The sequence below is a fragment of the Mustelus asterias genome, chromosome 16 (assembly GCF_964213995.1).
Source record: "Mustelus asterias chromosome 16, sMusAst1.hap1.1, whole genome shotgun sequence".
Classification (NCBI taxonomy): Eukaryota; Metazoa; Chordata; class Chondrichthyes; order Carcharhiniformes; family Triakidae; genus Mustelus; species Mustelus asterias.
Genome location: NC_135816.1, coordinates 1 through 12,684, shown reverse-complemented (window position 1 = coordinate 12,684; position 12,684 = coordinate 1).

The window sequence follows — 12,684 nt, the reverse complement described above, 5'->3', positions numbered from 1 at the left end:
GGAAACGTTAGTATTCGTCAATGATATTCAGGAAATAAACATTGCGGTTAGAGGAGGGGAGGGGGCCTTTAAAATCAACGCTAAGGCGCTCGAACGCGCGAGTGGCCTTTACAAGGTGCGCCCTACCTGGCCGGTAGAACTGCGGTTTGCACTCAGCGCAGACCCTGCATTGCCTGGTAATCGTCCGGACTTCCTCAAGGGAGAAGGGCAGGTTACGGGACTTGACAAAATGGAAAAATCTGGTGACACCCGGGTGACAGAGGTCGTTATGGAGGGACTGTAGCTGGTCTAGTTGGGCACTGGCACATGATCCACGGGACAGGGCGTCTGGGGGCTCATTGAGCTTCCCGGGCCGGTACATGATGTCATATCTGTAGGTGGAGAGCTCAATCCTCCACCGCAAGATCTTGTCATTCTTAATCTTGCCCTTTTGCCTGGTGTTAAACAGGAAGGCAACTGACCGCTGGTCCGTAATTAAGGTGAATCGTTGGCCCGCGAGATAATGGCGCCAGTGCCGGACGGCTTCCACGATGGCCTGGGCCTCCTTCTCGACCGAGGAGTGTCGAATCTCAGGGCCTTGTAAGGTCCGGGAAAAGAAGGCCACCGGATGGCCCCTCTGGTTAAGGGTGGCAGCTAGGGCAAAGTCAGACGCACCACTTTCCACTTGGAATGGGATGGATTCGTCCACAGCGTGCATCGCGGCCTTCGCGATGTCCGCTTTGATGTCATCGAAGGCCCGACAGGCCTCCTCCACCAGGGGAAAAGAGGTCGATTTTAGGAGCGGACGGGCTTTATCTGCGTAACGGGGAACCCACTGGGCATAATAGGAGAAGAAGCCCAGGCATCTCCTCAGTGCTTTGAGGGTAGTAGGGAGGGGAAGCTGCATAAGGGGACGCATACGGGCTGGGTCGGGGCCAAGGACACCATTTTCTATCACGTACCCAAGGATAGCGAGGCGGTGTGTCCGGAAAACACATTTCGCCTCATTGTATGTGAGGTTCAGGAGAGTGGCCGTACGAAGGAATTTTTGTAGGTTGGCATCATGGTCCTGCAGGTCATGGCCGCAGATGGTGACGTTATCCAGATACGGGAAAGTGGCCCGTAGTCCGTGCTGGTCCACCATTTGATCCATGGCCCGTTGGAAGACTGAGACCCCATTGGTGACACCAAAGGGGACTCGGAGGAACTGGTAGAGGCGGCCATCCGCCTCAAAGGCAGTGTATTGGCGATCCTCCGAGCGGATAGGGAGCTGGTGGTAAGCCGATTTCAAATCGATCGTTGAAAAAACCCTATAGTGCGCGATACGGTTGACTATGTCCGCGATACGGGGAAGAGGATATGCATCTAGTTGGGTATACCTGTTTATGGTCTGGCTGTAGTCAATCACCATGCGGTGTTTCTCCCCCGATTTAACTACGACCATTTGCGCCCTCCAGGGGCTGGTGCTGGCCTGGATAATCCCTTCCCGGAGCAAACGTTGTACCTCGGACCGAATGAAGGCCCGGTCATCCGCACTATAGCGCCTACTCTTGGTGGCTATAGGCCTACAATCCGGGGTGAGGTTATCAAATAACGGGGGGGGGGGTGATCTTGAGGGTCGAGAGACTGCAGGTGGTGCGCGAGGGGCGCTGCCGTGACGGCGCCTTGCAGACGGAGAGCGGGGGATAAGGGCCATCGTACTGCAGGGTCACGCTTCTATGATGGCTGAGGAAATCTAACCCCAGCAGTACAGCTGCGCAGAGTCGCGGCAGCACGAGGAGCCGAAAACGCTCGTAGACTGTGCCCTGTACCGTCAGCGTCACCAAGCAGCACCCGAGGACCTCCACTGAGTGAGAATTCGAGGCCATGGAGATGGTCTGGCTCCAGGGTCGCACGGGAAGGGCATATTGACGCACTGTGCGAGGGTGTATAAAACTTTCCGTGCTCCCACAGTCAAACAGGCAGTTTTCTGCATGATCATTTACCTTGATCTCCATTATGGACTTGGAGAGTTGATGTGGCTGCGACTGGTCCAGGCAAATCGATGCCACTGTTGAATTAAAGAAGAATCCATCTTCGTCGCCGTCTGATGACGTCACGGATGAAGCTTCCTGCTCAGCTTGCCTTGATGCCAGTCTCAAAGATGGCGACTCCCGCACTTCCGGTAACCGCATCAAAGATGGCGATTCCCGCACTTCCGGTGACCGCATCAAAGATGGCGACTCCCGCACTTCCGGTGACCGCATCAAAGATGGCGACTCCCGCACTTCCGGTAACCGCATCAAAGATGGCGATTCCCGCACTTCCGGTGACCGCATCAAAGATGGCTGCGCCCTCGGAGCACACATGGTTCCATGAGTCTTCAGAAGCGGCTTTGCTCGGCAGACTTTAACAAAGTGGCCTAGCTTACCGCATCCGGAGCAAATCGCGTCCTTTGCCGGGCAGTGACGCCGAGGGTGCTTAGGGAGGCCACAAAAGTAACATTTGGGCCCTGCTGGAGCAGCCGTCACAGTGGAGCCGTCGGTGGAACGGGATCCAAGGTAAGACCCGAGATTATGGGAGGCTGCTTCTAACGTTTCAGCCATCGTGGCCGTTTTCCGGAGGTTTCGGTCATCTTGTTCCAGCAGACGCTGCTGGATGTATGTAGACTCAATGCCCGCAACGTAGGCGTCGCGGATCAGATCCTCCGTGTTCTGAGCTGCTGAAACAGCCTTACAGTCGCATGCTCGGGCGAGGACTCGCAGGGAGCGCAGAAATTGGACGCACGATTCTCCTGGCTGCCGCTTGCGGGTAGTTAGGAGGTGTCTGGCGTAAACCACGTTAGGGCTCTTTTGGAACTGCCCTTTTAGGAGTTCGATAGCGTCCGCGTAAGTAGCAGTGTCCCGGAAGATTCCATAGACAGTTTCGCTTACCCGGGCGCGGAGCACGTGGAGTTTAGCAGCGTCGGTGTCGATGGCCGTAGCGGTGTCGACGAATGCTTCGAAACAGTCCAACCAATGATCAAATTTATCAGAGGCTCCAACCTCTTGAGGGTCTAATGCTAACTTGTCGGGTTTTAGAAACTGCTCCATACTAGTAACTGTTGTGAATAAAATTGATGTGCTATCAATAAGGCGAAAGACTACCGATATGCCAATATAAGTGTAGGCTTTTATTCACAACAGAATCAGGAGCAGATCCCAACAAATAACCGACCTGGACTGAACAAGGGAGAGGAGACAGCTACCTTTATACTAGGTGCTGAGGGGAGGAACCAAACTGGAAGGGGATGTGTCCAGGTATGACAAAAACACACAACGGTGGTCCATATAGGACAAAGGCACAACTGAGGTCCACCACATGCACTAATTTATTTGATTACTTTTACAGTTAAATTAGTGAAAAAAATCGGAGGTTTTTTTTTCTAAACAGGAAATAGGCCCAGCAGCAGCCTGGGAAGGTTTTGGAGGGTTTAAAAGTGCTTAACTTGGAGGTTTCAGCCTCATTGTTCCACAGGAGCAGGCTGAGGGTAAGGGAGCTTGTGTGTGCACTAATTTATTTAATTACTTTTTCAGTTAAATTAGTGAAAAAAATCGGAGGTTTTCTTTTCTAAACAGGAAATAGGCCCAGCAGCAGCCTGGGAAGGTTTTGGAGGGTTTAAAAGTAGGCCGCATCTTTGAGCGGGCAGCGTCGTTAGCGGGCAGCAGAGTGAGCAGGGGACAGAGTGAGAGCTAAAAGGGCTTTGGCTCACAGGGCTTCGGCGAAGGCGAGGAAGGTTGTTTGTTTGTTTTTCCTCGGTTACACCCCCTTTTTTGTTTTATCCCCAAAACTAAAAAGGGCATGGCTGGTATGAGTGGGAGGCCAGTATACTGCATTCGGTGTGGGATGTGGGAGTTCCTGGAGACAACTTGCCTCCCGGAAGTCCATATCTGTGCCAGATGTGTGGAACTGCAACTCCTGAAGGATCGTGTAAGGGAGCTGGAGCTGAGGCTCGATGAACTCAGTTTAGTTAGGGAAAATGAGAGAGTAATAGATAAAAGTTATAGTCAGGTAGTGACACCAGGGTCTCGGAAGGACGACACGTGGGTCACAGTTAGGAGGGGTAATAGTCAGAAGGGTGATGTGCCAGAAAGTACCCCAGTGGCAGTCTCCCATAAAAGAAAGGGACGGGCAACAGATGGGAGAAGGGAAGGGAGTGAGCAGTCTGTGGAGGGATCCCCTGTGGTTGTCCCCCTCCAAAATAGGTATCTTGTTTTGGATTCTGTGGAGGGGGATGACCCTCCAGGGGTAAGCCACGAGGACCAGATCGCCTCCACGGAGACAGGCTCAGGGGTCCGGAAGGGAAAGAAGGGGTTTAGGAGAGCGATAGTTGTGGGGGACGCAATGGTTAGAGGCACGGACAGGCGGTTCTGTGGGACTGAACGAGAATCCAGGATGGTAGTCTGCCTCCCTGGTGCCGGGGTACTGGATGTCTCCGAGAGGGTAGGAAGCATATTTAAAAAGGAAGGTAGTCAAACGGATGTGATTGTACACATTGGGGGAAATGATGTAGGTAGGAAGAGCAGGGGGGTCATACGAGAGAAATTCAGGGAGTTGGGTGCTAGGCTAAAAAGTAAGACCTCCAGGGTAGCAATATCTGGACTGCTCCCGGTGCCTAGTGCAAGTGAGGCTCGGAACAGGGAGATTCTACAGTTGAACGCGTGGCTAAAGGACTGGTGCAAGAGGGAGGGTTTTAAATTCATAGATAACTGGGAAATCTTCAAGTCAGGATGGCAACTGTACAGAAAGGATGGGTTACACCTTAACTGGAAGGGAGCAAATATCCTGGCTGGGAGTTTTGCGAGAGTGTTTCGGCAGGATTTAAACTAGTGTGGCAGGGGGGTGGGGAACAAAACAGGAGGTCAGTAAATACTGAGGCTGGGGTCGAGCTGGGGGCCAGGGCAAGGCTAGCTAAGAAGAGGAGCACCCTGGAGGAGGAGGACCTGACTGGGCCTGGAGGTCTGGAGTGCATCTGCTTCAATGCGAGGAGTGTAACGGGTAAAACAGACGAACTTAGGGCCTTAATGCTTGTGCGGAATTTGGATGTGGTTGCGGTGACGGAAACTTGGTTAAAAGAAGGACAGGACTGGCAGCTGAATATTCCGGGGTATAAGTGTTTTAGGCGAGACAGAGGAGGGGCTAAAAAAGGTGGGGGAGTAGCGATATTAGTTAAGGAGCATATTACCGTGGTGCAGAGGGTAGACAACTTAGAGGGGTCATGTACTGAGTCGCTGTGGGTGGAACTCAGAAACAGGAAGGGTGCAGTCACTATGCTGGGGGTGTACTACAGACCACCCAACAGCCCACGGGAAGTGGAGGAGAGGATATGTCAGGAGATTCTGGATAGGTGCAGAAAACATAGGGTTGTTGTAGTGGGGGACTTTAATTTCCCTGGCACAGACTGGAAAGTGATGAGAGCTGGGGGTCCGGACGGGGAGGAATTTGTAAAATGTGTACTGGAAGGTTCTTTGGAACAGTATGTAGATAGCCCGACTAGAGAGGGGGCTATACTGGACCTAGTTCTGGGAAATGAGCCCGGTCAGGTCGTCAAAGTTTCGGTAGGGGAACATGTGGCAAATAGTGACCACAACTCTGTTAACTTTAGGATAGTAATGGACAAGGATGAGTGCTGTCCTACGGGCAGGGTGCTAAATTGGGGGAAGGCTGACTATAGCCGGATTAGGCAGGAATTGGTGGATGTTGATTGGGAGAGGATGTTCGAGGGTAAGTCCGCATCTGGCATGTGGGAGTCTTTTAAGGAACTATTGATAAGGCTGCAGGATAGGCATGTGCCTGTAAAAAGGAAAGATAGGAAAGGTAGGATTCGAGAGCCGTGGATAACCAGGGAAATTGAGGATCTGATTAAAATGAAAAGGGAGGCGTACGTTAAGTCCAGGCAACTGAAAACAGATGGAGCTCTGGAGGAATACAGAGAGAGGAGGAAAGATCTCAAACGGGGAGTTAGAAGGGCAAAAAGAAGTCACGAGATGTTCTTGGCAGGCAGGATTAAGGAGAATCCTAAGGCATTCTATTCATACGTTAGGAACAAAAGAGTTGTCAGGGAGAAAATCGGACCTCTCAGGGACAAAGGAGGGGAATTATGCTTAGAACCCAAGGGAATAGGGGAGATCCTAAATGAATACTTTGCATCGGTATTCACGAAGGAGAGGGGCGTGTTAACCGGGAGTGTCTCGGAGGGAGGTGTTGACCCGTTAGAGAAAATCTCCATTACAAGAGAGGAAGTGTTAGGTTTTTTAGGGAACATTAAAACTGACAAAGCCCCAGGACCTGATGGCATCTATCCTCGACTGCTCAGGGAGACGAGAGGTGAAATTGCTGGGCCTCTGACGGAAATCTTTGTCGCTTCTTTGGACACGGGTGAGGTCCCTGAGGATTGGAGGATAGCGAATGTGGTCCCGTTGTTTAAGAAGGGTAGCAGGGATAACCCAGGAAATTATAGGCCGGTGAGCTTGACGTCCGTGGTGGGGAAGTTGTTGGAGAGGATTCTTAGAGACAGGATGTATGTGCATTTAGAACGGAACAATCTCATTAGTGACAGACAGCATGGTTTTGTGAGAGGGAGGTCGTGCCTTACAAATTTGGTGGAGTTTTTTGAGGCAGTGACAAAAACGGTTGATGGAGGAAGGGCCGTGGATGTCGTCTATATGGATTTCAGTAAGGCATTTGACAAGGTCCCACATGGCAGGTTGGTTAAGAAGGTTAAGGCTCATGGGATACAAGGAGAAGTGGCTAGATGGGTGGAGAACTGGCTTGGCCATAGGAGACAGAGGGTAGTGGTCGAAGGGTCTTTTTCCGGCTGGAGGTCTGTGACCAGTGGTGTTCCGCAGGGCTCTGTACTGGGACCTCTGCTATTTGTGATATATATAAATGATTTGGAAGAAGGTGTAACTGGTGTAATCAGCAAGTTTGCGGATGACACGAAGATGGCTGGAATTGCGGATAGCGAAGAGCATTGTCGGGCAATACAGCAGGATATAGATAGGCTGGAAAATTGGGCGGAGAGGTGGCAGATGGAATTTAATCCGGATAAATGCGAAGTGATGCATTTTGGAAGAAATAATGTAGGGAGGAGTTATACAATAAATGGCAGAGTCATCAGGAGTATAGAAACACAGAGGGACCTAGGTGTGCAAGTCCACAAATCCTTGAAGGTGGCAACACAGGTGGAGAAGGTGGTGAAGAAGGCATATGGTATGCTTGCCTTTATAGGACGGGGTATAGAGTATAAAAGCTGGAGTCTGATGATGCAGCTGTATAGAACGCTGGTTAGGCCACATTTGGACTACTGCGTCCAGTTCTGGTCGCCGCACTACCAGAAGGACGTGGAGGCATTGGAGAGAGTGCAGAGAAGGTTTACCAGGATGTTGCCTGGTATGGAGGGTCTTAGCTATGAGGAGAGATTGGGTAGACTGGCGTTGTTCTCCTTGGAAAGACGGAGAATGAGGGGAGATCTAATAGAGGTATACAAGATTATGAAGGGTATAGATAGGGTGAACAGTGGGAAGCTTTTTCCCAGGTCGGAGGTGACGATCACGAGGGGTCATGGGCTCAAGGTGAGAGGGGCGAAGTATAACTCAGACATCAGAGGGACGTTTTTTACACAGAGGGTGGTGGGGGCCTGGAATGCGCTGCCAAGTAGGGTGGTGGAGGCAGGCACGCTGACATCGTTTAAGAATTGCCTGGATAGTCACATGAGCAGCCTGGGAATGGAGGGATACAAACGATTGGTCTAGTTGGATTAAGGAGCGGCACAGGCTTGGAGGGCCGAAGGGCCTGTTTCCTGTGCTGTACTGTTCTTTGTTCTTTGTTCTTTGCTGTCCCGTAAAGTAGGAAAGCTATCATGAAGAACCGTTCTGTCTCAGTAATGGCTCGCTTAGTCCTAAGCAGGGGGGTAGGTACAGAGGAGATGTAGGGGTAAGTTTTTCACTCAGAGGGTGGTGGGTGAGTGGAATCGGCTGACGTCGGTGGTGGTGGAGGCAAACTCGTTGGGGTCTTTTAAGAGACTTCTGGATGAGTACATGGGATTTAATGGGATTGAGGGCTATAGATAGGCCTAGAGGTGGGGATGTGATCGGCGCAACTTGTGGGCCGAAGGGCCTGTTTGTGCTGTGGCTTTCTATGTTCTATGTTCTATCTCAGGGTGGTCCCGTAAGTCAGTGTAATGGTGAATATAGGGTACCACATATGCCAAATAACACGATCCTGCCCAATCCCAAGGAAGCCATGGGTCGGCATTGTTTCCACAGATAAAACAGGTACCGTTATATGCAGTCATGCTGCTCATATAAGTAGAGGAGAGGCTGACCAGGACATCAGCAGTGGGGCAATGGATTGTAGTCTGTTGTACCAAAATCCAGGCACCACTGGTGACATTAGTTTGCTGAGTACAGTTGCTACGACCCACAGGTATGGTTCCATTTCTTACCAAGCAGATAGATCCCCCTTGTTGATTTTCCACAACGAAGTGGGGTGGGGATTTTGATCTATCATAGCTAGGCTGGTAATGGTTCGTAAAGACTGACAGAGTGCATCCTCCGCCTCCTAACCCCAAAACAGCATTGCTGTCGCTGACATTGAAAGTACCTTGCATAGTAGTACCTGATGGGGTTTTAAATGTCACTTTCCTTGTCCCGTCCTGGGTTCCATTCTGATTCAAAATCCACTCTACCATTTCCGGAGTTGACAAAGGGAGAGGGAATAAAACACTTCCCCCCTTTCCTCCGTGTGTGGGAAGGTGCGAACAGACCCAGCACTTGCTCAAATTTAACTGTGATGCATACAAGTGAGAGATATATATAAAAGTGTTCACATGATGGGGCCTGATTTTAGAGGATTGGTACAATGAGCACTTGGATCGGCCCAATCTCGTGTTAATGTACTCATCCTCCCGAGCCCTCCGCTGATGCCGGGTACAGGTTGATCCTGGTCCCTCAGCCAAACACCGAAAATTCCAGGTACACCAAGTTACATTGCATGGGAGACCCCAATCACCTTGCCCCTCCAACATGGTATGGTTAAGAAATCCCGAACAGCGGTCCCTACGGGTTACCTCCCAGGGGCCTATTCCGTGTGTCGGAAGGTTACAATAGACAGACTCATCGTTACAGAAATGCTTGCGATGCTCTGTCCCCAAGTCTACACAATTCCACCTATACTTCCCCTCCGTAACGAGCAGAGCAAGGGTCGTGAGAAGCAGCAAGAAAATCATCCTATCACTCAACTAATAACCTGGGCGACCGTTATACAATGGTCCAAAGGCTATACTGCCCGCGCGCAATTCCGCGAACCCGTTCAGCTTGCTTGGAGGTCAACCATCTCGCGTATCTGCGAATTGAGCACATTACATAATTGTTTGCATTTGGCACCGGTATATTCTTTTAATTGAGTCCAATGTTTCCAGACACCCCCTGCCCTGTATATCCACACAGGCACAAGTATCGCCACTAATTATGACCTCATAGGGGCCATTCCATTTGGGGACGAACCCAGGTTTCCCAGGTAGCGTCTTCACCATAACCTTGCTGCCCGCTGGGGGTACCTCAGGGGTCGGTTTCAGCTCATTTTGCTCATCCATCGCTACTTGGTTTTCCCTTACTGCTTTTCGCATATTCTTCAGTTGGGCGCTTAATTCTAAAACATATCGTCTAATTCTATCCCGTAATGGGCCTACATCCGCCCCACCGGTAATAATGGACTCGGGCAGTTGCATCGCCCTTCCGGTCATTAGCTCATATGGTGTCAACCCGGTGGTTCAATTCGTAGTGGCTCTGAGCTTCATTAATATAATGGGTAACACCTCGGTCCATCCCTTTCCTGAGTCCTGCATGGCCTTAGCTAGGGAATTCTTGAATGTTCTATTCATACGCTCCACCATTCCTGAACTTTGAGGATGGTAGGGTATATGAAATTTCTGTTTTATCCCCATTAGTTGACAAATGGTTTTTACCACCCTTCCCGTGAAGTGGGTGCCCTGATCAGAGTCTATTTGTAACGGTACCCCCCACCTTGGGATAACTTCCTCAGCTAATATTCTTGCCACAGTAGTGGCTGTACAATTTTTAGTTGGGAATGCTTCTACCCATCTGGTGAACTGGTCAATTATCACCAAGCAATAGGTTTTCCTGTGCGACTGAGGAAGCGGTCCTGTGAAATCAATTTGTAGATGTTCCCAGGGACCCTTAGGGCGAGGCTGGTGCCCGATCCTAATTTTTACAGGCCTCCCTGGATGATACTGGGCACAGGTTACACACCGATGACAATATCGTGCAATGTCCCGTCCCATTCCTTTCCACCACCACTCTTTCCCTATACTGGTCGTCATGGCATCCCTTCCCACATGTACCAGTCCATGATGTAACTGCATCAGGGTGTGCTGGATACATTCTGGCGCTAGAACTTTATCATTTAGTCTCCATACACCCTTTTCATCAGGCGTAGTTCCTTGAGCTTTCCACCTTACGTGCTCTTCTTCAGGTGTAATCAGCAAGTTTGCGGATGACACGAAGATGGCTGGACTTGCGGATAGTGAAGAGCATTGTCGGGCAATACAGCAGGATATAAATAGGCTGGAAAATTGGGCGGAGAGGTGGCAGATAGAGTTTAATCCAGATAAATGCGAAGTGATGCATTTTGGAAGAAATAATGTAGGGAGGAGTATACAATAAATGGCAGAGTCATCAGGAGTATAGAAACACAGAGGGACCTAGGTGTGCAAGTCCACAAATCCTTGAAGGTGGCAACACAGGTGGAGAAGGTGGTGAAGAAGGCATATGGTATGCTTGCCTTTATAGGACGGGGTATAGAGTATAAAAGCTGGAGTCTGATGATGCAGCTGTATAGAACGCTGATTAGGCCACATTTGGAGTACTGCGTCCAGTTCTGGTCGCCGCACTACCAGAAGGACATGGAGGCGTTAGAGAGAGTGCAGAGAAGGTTTACCAGGATGTTGCCTGGTATGGAGGGTCTTAGCTATGAGGAGAGATTGGGTAGACTGGGGTTGTTCTCCTTGGAAAGACGGAGAATGAGGGGAGATCTAATAGAGGTGTACAAGATTATGAAGGGTATAGATAGGGTGAACAGTGGGAAGCTTTTTCCCAGGTCGGAGGTGACGATCATGAGGGGTCACAGGCTCAAGCTGAGAGGGGCGAAGTATAACTCAGACATCAGAGGGACGTTTTTTACACAGAGGGTGGTGGGGGCCTGGAATGCGCTGCCAAGTAGGGTGGTGGAGGCAGGCACGCTGACATTGTTTAAGACTTACCTGGATAGTCACATGAGCAGCCTGGGAATGGAGGGATATAAACGATTGGTCGAGTTGGACCAAGGAGCGGCACAGGCTTGGAGGGCCGAAGGGCCTGTTTCCTGTGCTGTACTGTTCTTTGTTCTTTGTGTGTCAGCATGTAACTGGGAGATATCTATCGGGGGTTCAACTTCAACCGAGACAGCCGACACGGCTTGCACTTCTCCTGCTTCTAAAGCTGATTGTGCCACTTTGTTGGCCACCTGGTTTCCCTTAAAAATATACCATTCAGGGCTTTGCTTATCTGGTTCCTTTTGGTGTGGCTTTACCTTCAATACCGCGGCTTCCAATGGGAGCTCACTGGCATCCAATAAGGCTTCGATTATCTGTCCATGCTTGACTGGAGTGCCTCCCGTTGTAATGAATCCCCTTCTCCCCCAAACGGTCATATAGTCATGCACAATTCCAAATGCATATCTACTATCGGTGTAAATGTTTATCCTTTTTCCCGCCGCCTCAGTAAAAGCCTGGGTAAGGGCTACTCGTTCGGCCACTTGTGCTGACATACCTCCCTCTATCCTTCCTGCTCGGACCACTTGTAAGCTCGCGTTTACCACCGCCCATCCCATTCGCGGTGACCCATCTACATACTTCCGTGACCCATCCACAAACAGGGTCTCTTCCGGTGCCTCCAAGGGCACATCCTTTACCCTATTTTCCTCTATCTCCTCATCTACGTTGCCGCACGTGTGTGGTTTCCCTTCACCCAACATTCCTTCGGCGGAGTTCTCTCTCATGTCTCGTACGATGATGATGGACTTGGGGGGGGGAAGAAGTACCGCCTCCCAGTTCGCCCTTCTCATATTTGAGACAGACCGTAATTTCCCTGTGTTTAACATTTCCACCAAGGTATGTTTGGTGTGCAAGACTATATTTCCCGTCATTACAATGGGCTCGCTGACTTGTACTGCCCAAGCTGCACAATCCAATGCGGCTATACACCTGGGTAACCCAGTTACTACGGGACCCTCCGCGGTGGAATAATAACCCACCGGCAGCTGTTTATCCCCATGGACTTGGGTCACTACCACCGAATAAAACCCTCCTTCATTGTTACAATAGATATGGAAATCCTCACTAGCATCTCGTAACCCAAGTCCCGGAGCCAACATTAATCCTACCTTTAATTTACTATATGCGTCTTCCTATTCTAATCCCCACTCCACAGCTTCCAAAGCGCGTTTCCCCCCTTTTAATAGCCTTTGTATTGGCTCAACTAATTTGGCATATTCTGGTATGAAGTTGCGGCTGTAATTAAACAATCCTAAAACCTTTCTTACCCCTCGGACAGTTACTGGCCTCGGCATTTGTTGCATTGCCGTTTTCCTGTCTATGGGCATTTCCTTGGTCCCTTTGGATATTAAATG